The following is a 15579-nucleotide window of genomic DNA, read 5'->3' as shown; positions in this document are numbered from 1 at the left end:
CCATTTCCCTGCTGGCCTCATCCTTGGTCATTGCACCTACATCTCAGTCATACTGAACTGGTCCTTGTTGCCTCAGAAAGTCACACTCTTTCAAGAAGCCTGGCTCCCTCTCGGCCTCTTATACCCTTTCCTTCCTCACCTACTGAATCTGTCATCTTCTTTTAAAACTCAATAAAAAATCTGGGGCGCCTGGGTGGCTGAGTAGGTTAAGCACCCAACTCTTGGTTTTGGCTCACGTCACGATCTAGCGGTTCGTGGGTTCGAGCCCCACATCGGGCTCTGTGCTGGCAGTGCGGGGCCTGCTTGGGATTCTCTCTCTTCTCCTCTCTCTGCCCCTCCCCTGCTCACACTGTCTCTCTCTCAAAATAAATTAATTAATTAAAAAAAAAAACCTCAGTATAAAATCTAAATCTGTGTAAAGCACTTCCTCAGGGCAGAGTCTGATATCCTTTCTTCTGTGTTTCCACAGTAAGTTGTACAGACATCATCTTATAATTTATTGTATTTAATGATAAAAACCTGTTGAATGTATATCATTTTATGCTGCTCTATGAACTAGTTCAAGGCCAGGGGTACTGCGGTAGGCTGAATAATGACCCCCCTCGAAGATGTCCATGGTCCTAATCTCTGGAACCCTTGAATAGGTTGCCTTATAGGGCAGAAGGCACTTGGAGGATGTGCTTAAGGTTATGGGCCTCGTGATGGAGAGATTATCCTGGTTTATCCAAGAGAGACAAATCTAATTGCAAACATCTTTACCTGAAAGAGACAGGAGGGCCAGAGAAACAGAGAAAGACATAAAGATGGGAGCAGAGGTCAGGTAGGAGAGAAGATGCTATTTGCTGCTAGCTTTGAAGATGAAGGAAGGGGCCACGAGCCAAGGACTATAGATGGCCTCTAGAAACTGGGAAAGGCAAGAAGACAGATTCTCTCATAGAAGCCTCCAGAAGGAACATAGCCCTGCCAGCATCTTGATTTTTTTTTCTAGAACTTCCAACTTCCAGAACTGTAAGATAATAAATTCATGTTGTTTGAAGTTACTAAGTTTGTAGTAATTCATTACAGCGGCAATAGAAAATGCACAGAGGCCCCATCTCAATTTCACTTTGAATCCCAGCCATGGCGCCTGGCACAGAGCAGGCGGTCAATTCGTTAGCTGAATCCGTAAACAAAAACAGTAATTGCTCTATTGGTGGAAGGATCTACGAAGATACTCGGCCAGCTCTGTAAACCCTGACACCATTGTAGGCAAGAACGTAATTTTACCCCCGCAAAAGCTCTCCAAATTCTGATTAGAATTCCAGAGAACGCCGGGGCGCCTGGGTGGCTCAGTCGGTTCAGCGTCCGACTTTGGCCCGGGTCATGGTCTCACGGTTCGTGAGCTCGAGCCCCGCGTCAGGCTCTGTGCTGACAGCTCGGAGCCGGGAGCCCGCTTCGGATTCTGGGTCTCCCCCTCTCTCTGCCCCTCCCCTGCTCATGCTCTGTGTGTCCCTCTCTCTCTCAAAAATAAATAAATAGACTTAAAAAACTGTCTGTAATTAAAAAAAGAAAGAAAGAAAATCACACCTGAGAAGCTATCTACTTCCGATTCCAGAAAAATCATCATTTCAAATTTCCAATTGTTCTTTGGTTTGCTAAAGATATAGGCCCGAGGTAAACGACTCTTGTATGGAAATGCTCACTGTTGGGTCTTTTTTGTTTCCGCAGAAATAGGTCTAGCCTAGGACAAAACTTGGGAGTTCAAATGGGAGAGGAATTTGGAGGTTGGGCACAGCAACTAGGAGGGAGAGTAAGACAAGGGTCGAATTTAGGAGCAAATGAGACCCAGAGAAAGGTCTCTTGTTTGTTCATTCTCCCACTCGCTTTGCAAAGAGGATCTATGAAATGAAGCATCCCTATTCTTTCATCATCGGGTAGGTAGTCTGGGGGCCCAACAGTCAGCATCGTCTCAAGAGCTGATTTGATCTAGATGAGGTTCCATAGAGTAATGGACACTGATCTAGACGAATACACAAGCTTGATTTTCCCCCACTTTAATAGGACATACATTCTCCCTTCTCTTTCTCACTCTTTTCTCCCTTTCCTCATTATCCGCCTGCTCACGCAGCAGATATTTGTTTTTTTTTTTAATTTTTTTTTTAACGTTTATTTATTTTTGAGACAGAGAGAGACAGAGCATGAACAGGGGAGGAGCAGAGAGAGAGGGAGACACAGAATCCGAAACAGGCTCCAGACTCTGAGCTGTCAGCACAGAGCCCGACGCGGGGCTCGAACTCACGGACCGTGAGATCATGACCTGAGCCGAAGTCGGACGCTTAACCAACCAAGCCACCTGGGCGCCCCGCAGATATTTGTTAATTACACCACAGGTACCGGGCTAGGTACCGGAGGTCTGCATGTGTGAAGTTCAGTGCCTCGTGAAGGTCAAGTACAAGTAAACATACTTTTTGAAGCCGCTTGGAGAAGTTGCATTACACAACCTTAAAAGTGAATATAGCCTTTGACCCAGAAGCTGCAATTCATAACAAATAACAGGACAAGAATATTCAGTGAAGCGTTTTCGTAGGGGTTGGAAAACAGAAGAAAACAATAAATTGTTGAACAACAGAGGATTGGTTCTATCATGCAGTAATATACAAAATATTTAAAATTCAAAAATATAAACTAGTAACATTTAACTACACGGAGACGTTTTTATAATATGTTAAGTGGAAAAACAAGGTGCAATACCATATATATGGCATGATCAGAAATGCATATATAAATATACAAAGAGAAATAAGCAAAAATGGCAAGACTACATATAAAAATGCTATCAGTGTTTATACCTTTGAGTGGTGAGATTATGGGGGATGCTTTAAAATTTTGATTTCCCTAGATTTTATAAAATTACCTGTTGTACTTTTTTTTTTTTACACGCATTCATTTTTGAGAGACAGAGCGCGAGCAGGGGAGGGGCAGAGAGAGAGGGAGACATTGAATCCCAAGCAGGCTCCCCACTATCAGCACAGAGCCCGATGCAGGGCTCAAACCCATGAACCATGATGTCTTGAGCTGAAATCAAGAGTCAGATGCTTAGCCGACTGAGCCATCCAGGTGCCCCTGTAATTTTTTTCTTTTTATAACACTTTTTAAAAAAAATAGTATGTATTTTTGAGAGAGAGACAGCGCGCAAGAGGGGAAGGGGCACAGAGAGGGAGACACAGAATCCCAAGCAGGCTCCAGGCACTGAGCTGTCAGCACAGGGCCCTACGTGGGGCTCGAACTCAGAGACCACGAGATCGTGACCTGAGCCGAAGTCGGACGCTTCACCGGCTGAGCCACCCAGGTGCTCGTCATACTCTTAAAATCACTTTTCGAAAACAATTTTATGGCAAATAATTTTGTTCTTTAGTCCTATTGAGCTGAGTCTTCCTAATCATTATTATTTTTCTCATTAGAATATCCAACAGGTACTAACAGGATTTTTAGGTGATCTGAGGGCTCTATTAGAGACCCCAAATCAATACAGATATGCAGTGTGAATGCAGCAAAACCATAAAATATGGAGTCAAGATAGAGTTGGGCTCTACCGCCTAATGAAGGATCATTCTTTGGAGGAACAGGATATAGGATAATAAAGGTTCCCACCAAGCAGAACTCATGTACGGCTTTATTTAGACCATTACATGAAATGCATATGAAAATGTAAAATATCGTATTGGTATTACCAGTATTGTTCCTCAATCATTAAGTAAGGGCAACACGAACAAAATTAGATGATGATCTCTGATCTCTAGGTTTAGAAGGCCTATTTAAGCCTTACACAAAGTCAACAGTTCTTGGTTGAAAATATTTGCCAGAGAGAAGTATTTGCCATAGACAAAGGGTTAAAATCTTCACTATAAAACGGACTTAGAAAGCAATAAAATTTGAACATTTCGGGAGGGAAATAGGCAGTTTTGCACTAGCAGTTTGTAAAAGAATTACAGATGGGAATGACAACTGAAAAGTGATTACAGAATCACCAGTAATCCAAAAAAGGAATATTAAACAATGAAGATGTGCCTACAAGATTGTAAGGTTTGAGATAAGAATTTTTAAAAAATGGACATTTGTAAAAACAGCTGTTATTTCTTTATAATGTTCAGGTTTTACTCAAAGAGCATTTATTAATTTTGTAACGAGAAAAATACGTTTTCCTAAAAAATCACATCGACGTACAATTTGATTATAATGCAGTGATGCACATACACTCTGAATATAATACGGTAATGCATATTTTATGTTAAAAATCCTGAAAATGTGCACATATAATACAACTTTTTTCACAAATCCAATCACGCTGGAAACGATAAAACATACGTGAAGAAATTCCAAGGAAATGTGTTTATAATAGCAAATATAGCATAAAGCAGGCTATAATAATCATCACTTTATCTCTTCACAAGAAGCGTTCTAAAAATATGTATGTGTATTGTAAGTTGTATGAATACATATCTTCTATGATTGCATTTTCACATATTAACTTTCCCAAGAGTAAACCTCACTTGTAATTATCCACTTAGCCTCGTTTTGCTTTTACAGATGCCTTGTCCAAGCCATTATGATATAAATCAACCTTTCAATGTGTCAATTTAAAAATTTATCCAGCCAAGGAATGCCTGGGTGGCTCAGTCGGTTAAGCGTCCGACTTGGGCTCAGGTCATGATCTCACAGTTCCCGACTTCAAGCCCCGCGTCAGGCTCCGTGCTGACAGCCCAGAGCCTGGAGCCCGCTATGGATTCTGTGTCTCCCTCTCTCCGCCCCTCCCCTGCTTGCTCTCTGTCTCAAAAATAAAGAAACATTAAAAAAAAAAAAAGTGTATCCAGCCACAGACACTGCAAAATTCCTCTATCTGAAAATATTTGAAAAATAGGATCCTGAGATGTACCGATCACATCATTAGACGTTTTCTAGGGTGCCTAACAATGAACTACTGTGCTTTTAGTTCTTAACTCTGCTGGGCTATTTCGCAGTAAACAAAGCCTATGTATCCTCCACAGCATTCTTAAAAGCCCCCCGAGGAGGCACTACCTCAAGATGGAGAGCCGGTACCCGGACTGGCTTCCTAATTCCTTTCCCATGATGACAGTTCGGAGTTTCTGAAGATGGGAAGCTGGCGCCTACGACGGCGAGTCTGTTTCTCCAGACCACAGACAGAGCCGGGCAGGTGAGCGCTCTCTCCCTCTGCCTCCCCAAAGGCACAGGGCTCTCCACCTGTCTGTCCTTGATCTCCTGGCTGCGGTTTGCCTACCAGGATGCCAATCAGTGCCAACAGGGCTGTGGGTGAACGTGCACACGGGCTTGCGGCGAAGAACTGGCAAAGAAGTCAGTGATTTAGTTTGAGGAGTGCAGTCTAAATGCACTGCACTGAGACAGACAGACTTGCCATTCAAACTCCGCTTTGTGATCTGTTTAAAGCACCACCTTCTGAATTAAAATGATCTCTCGTCACAATAACATGAGATAATCTATCCAAGAACACCCCGATTCTGTCATCGACATGGTCATCTCGATCGTTGCCGACATTACTCGGGTAATGAGGGGAGCCAGGCTTTGGGCGAGGCACATACGTGAACCTCATTTATTCCCGTGTGTGTGTGTGTAGATATAGATATAGATATAGTTATAGATATGGAGGGAGAGAGAGAGAGAGAAAGCAGGGCACAAAGGAGGGATGCCACAAATATTTGATTGAATTATCTCGCTTAATTCTTACAAATTCTTATGAGATCTATAGATTATTAAATTCATCTTATAGCTGAGAAATCCGAGGCGCAGAGGAATTAAGTGATCTGCCCGTGATCACACATTTAACACGTGGCTGAATTCAGAATGAAAATCAGGGCTATCTTAAAAATCCCTCTAGACTTTAATCCCTATGATCTGTTTATATGCTTATTCCGTCCACGTCCCCTACTGTACCATTACACCTTGTGAGTTGCAGGTGCCCAACAGAAGTTAAACGTCATCAGATTTATATGCACAAAAGGTGTTCAACATTGTTAGTCACCGGACAATTGATACAACCTCACGCTCACGAGGATGCGTCTCCTCAGACGGACAGACAACAAATTTTGGAGAGCATATAGAAAAATTGGAACCCTCACAAACTGCTGGTATTAATGTAAACTGAGGCAGATGCTCTGGAAAACCATCCAGCACTTTCTCAAATTGTTAAACATACAGTTCCCATATGCCCTAGTGATTTCATTCTCCCCAGAAATGAAATTTCACTCAAGAGAAATGAAAACAAATGTCTGCACAAAAGGCTTGTACCATTATTCACAAGAGCCCAAACGTGGAATCAATCCAAATGTTTGTCCTCTTTCGTACCCACACAGGGATGCAAAAAAAAAAAAAAAAAAAAAAAAGTCTATCCCCTGATGGCTAGATAACCAAAATATAGTAGATCCACATAATAGAATATTACTCAGCCACCAACAGGAATGAAGTACTGATTCATTCTATAACATGGATTAAACCTAGAAAATATTATGCTAAGTGAAAGAAGCCAGACATAAACAAGGCAACGTGCTATGAGATTACATTTATAGGAAACGTCCAGAAGAAATAAATCTATGGAGATGAAAAGTAGATTAGCAATGGCCTAGGGTGAGGGTGGGCCTAAGTGGGGGGCATGATGGGAATATTGGTTGATGAAGGCTAAAGGATCCGGGAGTTTCTTTGGGGAGTGATCAAAATGTTCTAAAATTGACCATGGTGATGGCTGCACCTATCTGTGGATATGCTACAACCCATCACATTAAAATGGGTGAATTGTATGGTAGGTGAATTTTATCTCAACATGTCAGTTATTTTTGGTGGGAAGGTGCGAAAATAACACACAGCTATGAGCACACCACGCATATAATTTGTGCACGTGTATGCACATGTGTATTTGTGTGTAGGCGTGTCAGCGTAAAACAAAACTTCATGTCAAAAGTTTGCTAAAGCCATTTTCTTTTTGTACATCTTTTCTTAAAAAACAATCCGAGGATACTAAAAAGACAACTATTGCTGTGGTAAGTCACCCAAAATGCATAGGTCAAAAAGTTGCCCTCGAAAAGATTGATTGGGGGAAGACGTGAAAACACCGTCTGCTTAGGCACCTGCTATGGGCCAGGCATCATGCAGGCACTTTACATGTAGTATTTCCCTTGATAAATGTGTGATATGGTAAAAGCAAACAATGGAAAGAGAGGTGAAAATATATTCCTCTAACACCTTTCAAATACTGCATAAGATAGAGTCCGATAGAAGATAAAGCATAGACGTTGTGATCAGATCCTAGCGTTAAAAACTCAGTTCTTGGGACACCTGGGTGGCTCAGTCAGTTGAGTGTCCAACTCTTGATTTTGGCTCCGGTCATGACCCCAGGGTCATAGGATCAAGCCCCACATGAGGCTCCACATTGAGCATGGAGCCTATTTAGATTCTCTCTCTCCCTGGGGCACCTGGGTGGCTCCATTGGTTAAGCATCCGACTTGGGTTCAGGTCATGATCTCGCGGTTCGTGAGTCTGAGGCCCATGTCAGGCTCTGTGCTGACAGCTCGGAGCCTGGAGCCTGCTTTGGATTCTGTGTCTCCCTCTCTCTCTGCCCCTCCCCTGCTCGTGCTCTAGCTCTCTCAAAACAAATAAATAAACATTAAAATATGACTTCCCTCATATGAGGACTTTAAGAGACAAAACAGATGAACATAAAGGAAGGGAAACAAAAATAATATAAAAACAGGAAGGGGGACAAAACAGAAGAGACTCATAAATATGGAGAACAAACTGAGGGTTGTGGGAGGGGTTGTGGGAGGGGGGATGGGCTAAATGGGGAAGGGCCACCAAGGAATCTACTCCTGAAATCATTGTTTCACTACATGCTAATTTGGATGTAAATTTTAAAAAATAAAAAATTAAATTAAAAACAAATAACATTAACCTGCTAAATGCTGAGAACTCCAACACAGATTTTAAAATTTTCAGTCTGAGTAGCTTATCTTGGACTTTATTACACCCTCTAACATTCCAGTTTGAAGAGGGGCCCTAGCCCTAAAAATTATAATTTTCCTCCTTCAGTTATAACTAGTTATATAGAGGACTTTGGCCTCAGTTTCTCCATCTATAAAATGGGTGATTTGAACTAAAACATTTTTAAAGCTCTTTAGTGCTCTAAATATGTATAAGTTTTGATGCTTTTTATTTACATGGCAAATATAGATGCCAGTCACTGAATATAATAAATATTATGATCTTAAAAGGTATATAACAGAATATTAGTGCAATGACTGCTGAACGATGAGGTATTGTTATGGAGGAAAGCGAAATGATATGGTGAGAAGAAAATGATCTTTGGAATTAAAAATATGAAATTGAAAAAAAAAGATGTTAAGGGAATCTAATTCACATATTCAACCTCTTAGTAAGTCATAACAAATACAGTAGAGGTTTCAGAGTAAAAAGACCACTTTTTGTAAATCTCATGAGACAATAAATTTATAGATTTTTGAAAAAAAATTAAAAAAAAAACAAACAAGGGGCACCTGGGTGGCTCAGTCAGCTAAGCACCTGACTTCGACTCGGGTCATGATCTCACAGTTCGTGAGTTCAAGCCCCGCGTCGGGCTCTGTGCTGACAGCTCAGAGCCTGGAGCCTGCTTCGGATTCTGGGTCTCCCTCTCTCTCTGCCCTTCCTTCACTCACACGCGCTCTCTCCCTCCTTCTCTCTCTCTCTCTCTCTCTCTCTCTCTCAAAAATAAACATTAAAAAAAATTTTTAAATAAGAAAACAAAAACAAAACACAAAAAAACCCTCAAAACCTCATTTCCATTTTCTGTTAGCTGTAGAAGCACAGGCAAGTTACTCGAGCCTCAGGACTCCCACCTGTAAAATGAGAATGCTAGTACCTCTGCTATTATGTTTGCTGTAAGAATTAAATAGCAGACTGAGAATACGGTGGCTGTTACAGAGCAACTCGCTGTAGATGTTACTTTGTTTTCCCTTTCCTCAATTCAGTTACCTTTCTAAAGTGGTGTGTGTGTGTGTGTGTGTGTGTGTGTGTGTGTGTGTATGTGTATCAGATGTTCAACCAACTGAGCCACCCAGTTGGCTTTTTGTTTTTAATTTTTTTAAGTTTATTTTGAGAGAGAAAGAGAGAAAGCAGGAGAGGGACAGAGAGAGAGGGAGAAAGAGGGGATTATAAATTAAAATAAGGGAATCAAACAATAGATGCATTACGGACGAATATCTTAAGTGAAAGACATTAGTTCCTGCCCCTTCGTCTCATTTGTATTGCTTTACAAACTTTCTTTTCCTTTCTAAGTCATCTGTGACCGGTAGAGCTGAAAAGAACTGAGTATCTGTGGAGATTTATTTATCCTGGCCAGCAGAATGTACTTTGGGTTATAAATATACAACAAGAGATTCTCCATCTATATCATCAGGGGAATGCCAATTAAAACAACAATGAGATGCCACCACACACCTAGAAGAATGGCCAAACTCTGGAGCACTGACAACATCAAATGCCGGTGAGAATTTGGAGCAACCGAAACGCTCATTCATTGCTGGTGAGAGTGAAAAATGGTATAGCAACGTTGGAAGCCAGTTGGATGGTTTCTTACGAAACTTAAACATGCCCTTTTCATATAGTCCAGCGATCACACTCCTTGGTATTTGCCCAAAGGAGTAAAAAATATGTCCATACAAACGTGCACACTGATGTTTATTGAAACCCTGTTCCTAATTGCCAAGACTTGAGAGCAACCAGCATATCCTTCAGTAAGTAAAAAGAAAGGAGCTATCAAGTCATGGGAAAACATGAAAGAATCTTACACGCATACTACTAAGTAAAAGAAGCCCATCTGAAAAGGCTCTATACCATAGGATTCCAACTATATGACATTTTAGAAAAAGCAGAACTATGGAGACGGTAAAAAGATCAGTGATTGCCAGGAGAAAAGGGGAAAAAGGTGGATAGGCAGAGCACAGAGGATTTTTAGGGCAGTGAAAATACAGTTGATCCTTGCACAACGTGGGTTTGAATTATTTGGGTGCACTCACACATGGGTTTTTTAAATAAATGTAGTACAGTTCTAGAAATGTATTTATCCCCCTTACGATTTTCTTAACGTTTTCTTTTCTCCAGACTACTTTATGGTAAAAACAAGTATATAATACATATGACATACCCAATGTGTGTTAATCGACTATGTTATTGGTAGGCTTCCCGTCAACAGTGGGCCATTACTTGTTAAGTTTGGAGGGAGTCAAAAGTTACACAGATTGCCAACTCTGTGGGGTGTCCGTGGCCCTAACCCCTGCATTGTTCAAGGGGAAATTGCACTCTGTATGATATTATACAGATGGATATATGGCTGTATACATTTGTCCAAACCCACAGAACATGCGACACCAAGAATGAATCCTAGGGTGAATGATAGACTTGGGGTGATTATGTGTCAATATAGGTCCATCTTTGGTAAAAGTACCATTTTGGCAAGTGATGTTGATAATGGAGGAAGCGAGGCCTATGTGGAGGCAGAGGGGTATATGGGACATCTCTGTAGTTTCCTCTCCATTTTGTTGCAAACCAAAAGCTGCTCTAAACAATAATAAAGCCTAAAACAAATACACGGAATACGGCGTCAACGAAGCCTCACTACTCCAGTTTTCAAAAGACAGAATGAGCAACATTTCAGTTGATTTTCGAATACAATTCCCATTTTTTTCCTCCTTCTAAATGAAAAAAAAAAAAAATGAGAATTTGTCAACCAGTGGCCGCACTTCCCAGCCCGCCTAAGAATTCTTATTACAGTAAGATAACTGGTCAGGAGAGCAGTGATGTCGGGCAAAAAGTGTATTTCGAGATGAAAAAAAAATTGCTGAAGATCATCCCAGGAATGAAGAGAGTAGACTAGCGTGTCACAGAAGGTTTTCCTGAAAAGAAATGTCGCATTTCATCTTTATTCATAAAACTATATATCTTCTGCAAGAATCTTCGCAACAGCACAGCAGAGCAGATGTCTGATGACGGGGTCAACCAAAGAGCAGTATCAGGGAGGTGCTGGAAATGTGAATGTGACAGGTAAGGGAGTGGGCCAAAAAAAAACCCCCCAAAAAACCAAGGGATTTAGCCAAGCTTTCATAACTAAGCAATGGCAGAATCTGATTTCTAATCCTACGTCCTTCATCGTTCACTTTTTTTGTTGTTGTTGTTTTTTTTAGCTGCAACTCTGGGTTCTCCTAGACCTTGAAGGGACAACCATGAAACGGACACTGTTCCTTGTCCTCAATGTAGGTTACAATCTATTTTGTCATCCCTGGAATTGCACCATGTGTCCCGGCTACAGGCACATCACGGTCCTCCACGTTTGCCTTTCACGCTTCCAAATATTCAGACCTGTACCTGTGAAATACATGAGGCGAAAATGGAAAGAGTGAGAGAAATAGACACTTTAATGATAACTTAATAACCCCATTTTCGGTGATGGGTAGAACTAGACAGAAGATAAATAAGAGAAGAATTAAACACCACTATGAATTAACTAGACCTGACAGACATCTATAGAATGCTACACTCACCAAAACCAGAATACACGTTCTTCTCAAGTGCACATGGAACCTTCTCCAGAATAGACCATATGTTGGGCCACAGATAAGCCTCCATAAATTTAAAAAGGATTGAAATCAAAGAAAATACGTTCTCGGGCCACAGTGAAGTAAAATTAGAAATCCACAGAAGGAAATTTCAAGAATGCACCATGTGGAAATTGGACAACACACTCCTAAATACACAATGAGGCAAGGGAGAAATAATAAGTAAAATGGCAAAGTATTTGGAAAGAAATGAAAATGGAAACAAAGCACACCCTCCCCTCCTCTCCCACAACCACCGGTTTGTTCTCTGCATTTATAAGTTGTGTGAGTTCTGCTTGTTTGTTGGGGTTTGGTCTGTTTGTCTGTTTGCTTGGCATTTCTATGGCCATATCCTGTGCCAGGATAGATCCTATGAGCTCGTATGAGACATGCCACTTCTAGAAAGAAAATCAGCTGCGGGTCTACTGCTCTAGCTACTTCCTTTCCGGGTTACTACTGGTCAGTGCGGTCAGCGCTGAAAGCAGGGAGTGTCATGACCTCAGAAAAACAGCAGTTTCTGCCAACGGCTTCTGCAAAATAGCTTTTGGAGGTGCAGTGAGACGAATTTTATAACTTCTCTGACTGTAGGGAGAGAAAAGAATGTCTTCCACGTTAAGTCCTCTTTGGAAGACTTCGCTCCCCGAAACCCTTACTGTTCTGGTGGCTTCCCGTTTCTCACTCTCAACAGTTGAAATTAAAAGGAGTTAGGGGACTATATTCTTATGTGTGATGGCACCCACTATATCACTCTATCGTAGTCCTTTTTGTCCGTCTCCTCTACTGGAGGATGAATGCTTAGGGAACCCTTATTCATTTCAATATGCATAATGTCAAGCACAACGCGTTGCACAGAGTAGACAGTCGCCGGGTATCTGTTGACTGGATGAATAGATCCATCTTGTACAGACATTTTCCGCCAGTAGGTTGAATCAGAACTACGTGGTATTGAGCAAGTCTGAAAAACATGCCAGACAGGATCCTTACATGTAACTCACAGATCACCCATCAAGACTTTGAAGATATTTTAGTTTTGAAGAAGACCTCAATACGAAGCAAATACTCCGCGGAGAACCCTTCAAGATGTCCATGCCCTAATCCCCAAAACCTGTGGCTATAAACAGTTACCTTACGTGGCCAAGGGATTTTGCAGATATGATCCAGGTTACAAACCTTCAGGGGCGCCCGGGTGGCTCAGTCGGTCAAGCGTCGGACTTCGGCACAGGTCACGATCTCGCGGTTCGTGGGTCCGAGCCCCGCGTCGGGCTCTGCGCTGACGGCTCAGAGCCTGGAGCCTGCGTCGGACTCTGTGTCTCCCTCACTCTCTGCCCCTCCCCCACCTGCACTCTGTGTCTCTCTCTCAAAAGTAAATAAAAACATTTAAAAAAAATTTTTTTTAAAGGTTAAAACCTTCAGGTGGGGAGGTTATCCTGGATTATCTGAGTGTGACCAATCTAATCATGTGACTCCTTAAAAGCAGAGAAGCTTTCCCGGCTGTGTTTAGGGACAGATGTGATGATGGAAGGAGGTCACAGAGATGCAGCCTGCTGACTTGAACACGGAGGAGGAGGGTCATGGGCCAAGGAGTGTAGATGGCTTGTCGAAGCCTTCTAGAACCTTCAGAAGGAACACGGCCATGGTGACACCTTGACTTCACCCAGTGAGACCCATGTTAGATTTATAACACAATAAATTTGTATTGTTTCAGGCTACCAAGTTTGTGGTGATTTCTAAAATTTCATTCATTCATTCATTCATTCATTTTTTGTGGTGATTTTTTTAAACAGCAGCGATAGGAAACGGATACAAGAACAAAACCAGTCGTTGCATCAGGAAGTTTCTGGCAATACTCCCATTGCTAGATTTGATTTTTCCTTTATTGAACATTTGTTAACTGTTAGATAAAAATGATCATTAAGCCTCAGAATAAGCCTTAAGGGCAGCAATGTTCAACGAAATACTTTATAAGCATCCTGTCTGTCTTTAACAACATCCATCGCAAAGAGTATGGTGATTAACATGAAAAAATTGAGTGCTGTAACATTATCCAGCTGGCTGGGACTACACGCCCTTCAGATGGTCCTGTTACCGCTGATGTCTACAAACCCCTCTAAGAACGACCCTTAGAATGGGGGCTATGGCAGGAATTGCCAAGAGGTGAGTCCGTTTTTTTTCCAAAGTAGGTTATGTCAGACAAAATTCGGGACTTCAAAAAGAGAAAAGCCCACGATTGGCCAGATGTTTTCCCCTTATTTACAGAAGACTCTTTCTGAGCTTCAAAAGTGGGGTCTCTCCTCCTGTCCTGGGGAACGGGATTGGCCATGCGGTGCCCCCAAATCCTCAGCCATGTGTCAAGTGAGAGCTTGTTTACGTGAAAGCACGGTGAAGCCGTAAAGGGCTGTGTACGTGTTAAAGGACTGTATCACTGCCGAGTTCCCGTCGATCTATCCATGGTCTTCAAGGCTCTGGTCACACCTAGCATCTCATTAATTATGACAAAACCAGCTCGTGGTTCCAGAGCTATTTTTATCTTCCCGTGTTCCTATACTTGTACTGGCTCAGCCTTCTCTCCCACAAAGCCTGTGACATAGGAAGTTCAAATTTTATTAACTCCATGGACGGAGGAGAGCATTGAGGTTGAAATTAGGTAACTGCAACTTGGCAAATACACATAAGAACCATTGAATTGTACACGTTATTGTGTTTTTGTTGTTGTTGTTGTTTAAAGTAGGCTTCCGGCTCAGCGTAGAGGCCAACACAGGGTTAAACTCACAACCATGAGATCAAAACCTGAACGGAGATCAAGAGTTGGATGCTTAACTGACTGAGCCACCCAGGCCCTCCGAATTGTACACTTTAATTTTTTTTTTTAATGTTTTTATTTATTTTTGAGACAGAGAGAGACAGAGCGTGAGCAGGGGAGGAGCAGAGACAGAAGGAGACACAGAATCCGAAGCAGGCTCCAGGCTCCGAGCTGTCAGCACCGAGCCCGACGCGGGGCTCGAACTCACGGACTGTGAGATCGTGACCTGAGCCGAAGTCGGACACCCAACCGACTGAGCCACCCAGGCACCCGAAGCTTTAAACAGGCAAATTCTATGGTATATGAATCACATTCTCAATAAAGCTGTTATATATAAAAAAATCATTATTACCTGCAATTTTTTTTTTTTTTTAATTAAGTGCCTAGCCCAAGGTCTCACAGAGTCCGATCAGAGTTGGGTGGTGCTGACAACGTTGGAGATGCAGGGAAGTGAAAGAAACATAGTAGCAGAACCATGATTATCATCAACCACTGAGCGTCAGATCACCGGACCCAGGAGTCTCGAGCTCTGATCAAAATGGAGTTCTCCTCACCCTGCCCCCTCCGTGGAAGCTTTGAAACTCCTTCATTTGGGGCGCCTGGGTGGCGCAGTCGGTTAAGCGTCCGACTTCAGCCAGGTCACGATCTCGCGGCCCGTGAGTTCGAGCCCCGCGTCGGACTCTGGGCTGATGGCTCAGAGCCTGGAGCCTGTTTCCGATTCTGTGTCTCCCTCTCTCTCTGCCCCTCCCCCGTTCATGCTCTGTCTCTCTCTGTCCCAAAAAAAATAAATAAACGTTGAAAAAAAAAAATTAAAAAAAAAAAAAAAGAAACTCCTTCATGCCTCGGTCAACTCCTCAGGCACTATGCTAAGCCCGAACCTAGAGGTGAAGGCCGTCGACAGATGTAGGTTCGGCAAAGCAGGTCAGACAGAAGCAGTGGCAATGAACCAGAATTGCTCATGTGCTTTCCCAATGGACCGTGCTCAGTGACATTGTTCTGTGTGTCTCAAATACAATGCCCAAAATACAAGTGGGTATTTCCAGCTTATTTACATTCATGCACAAGTTAGATCCCCGTGCAACGCGAGGAAACTTTATCTGCTTGAGCATGCTGTATACTAATTTCCATTCC

Source organism: Acinonyx jubatus, chromosome X (genome assembly GCF_027475565.1).
Source record: "Acinonyx jubatus isolate Ajub_Pintada_27869175 chromosome X, VMU_Ajub_asm_v1.0, whole genome shotgun sequence".
Classification (NCBI taxonomy): domain Eukaryota; kingdom Metazoa; phylum Chordata; class Mammalia; order Carnivora; family Felidae; genus Acinonyx; species Acinonyx jubatus.
This window is presented reverse-complemented; position numbering follows the sequence as displayed.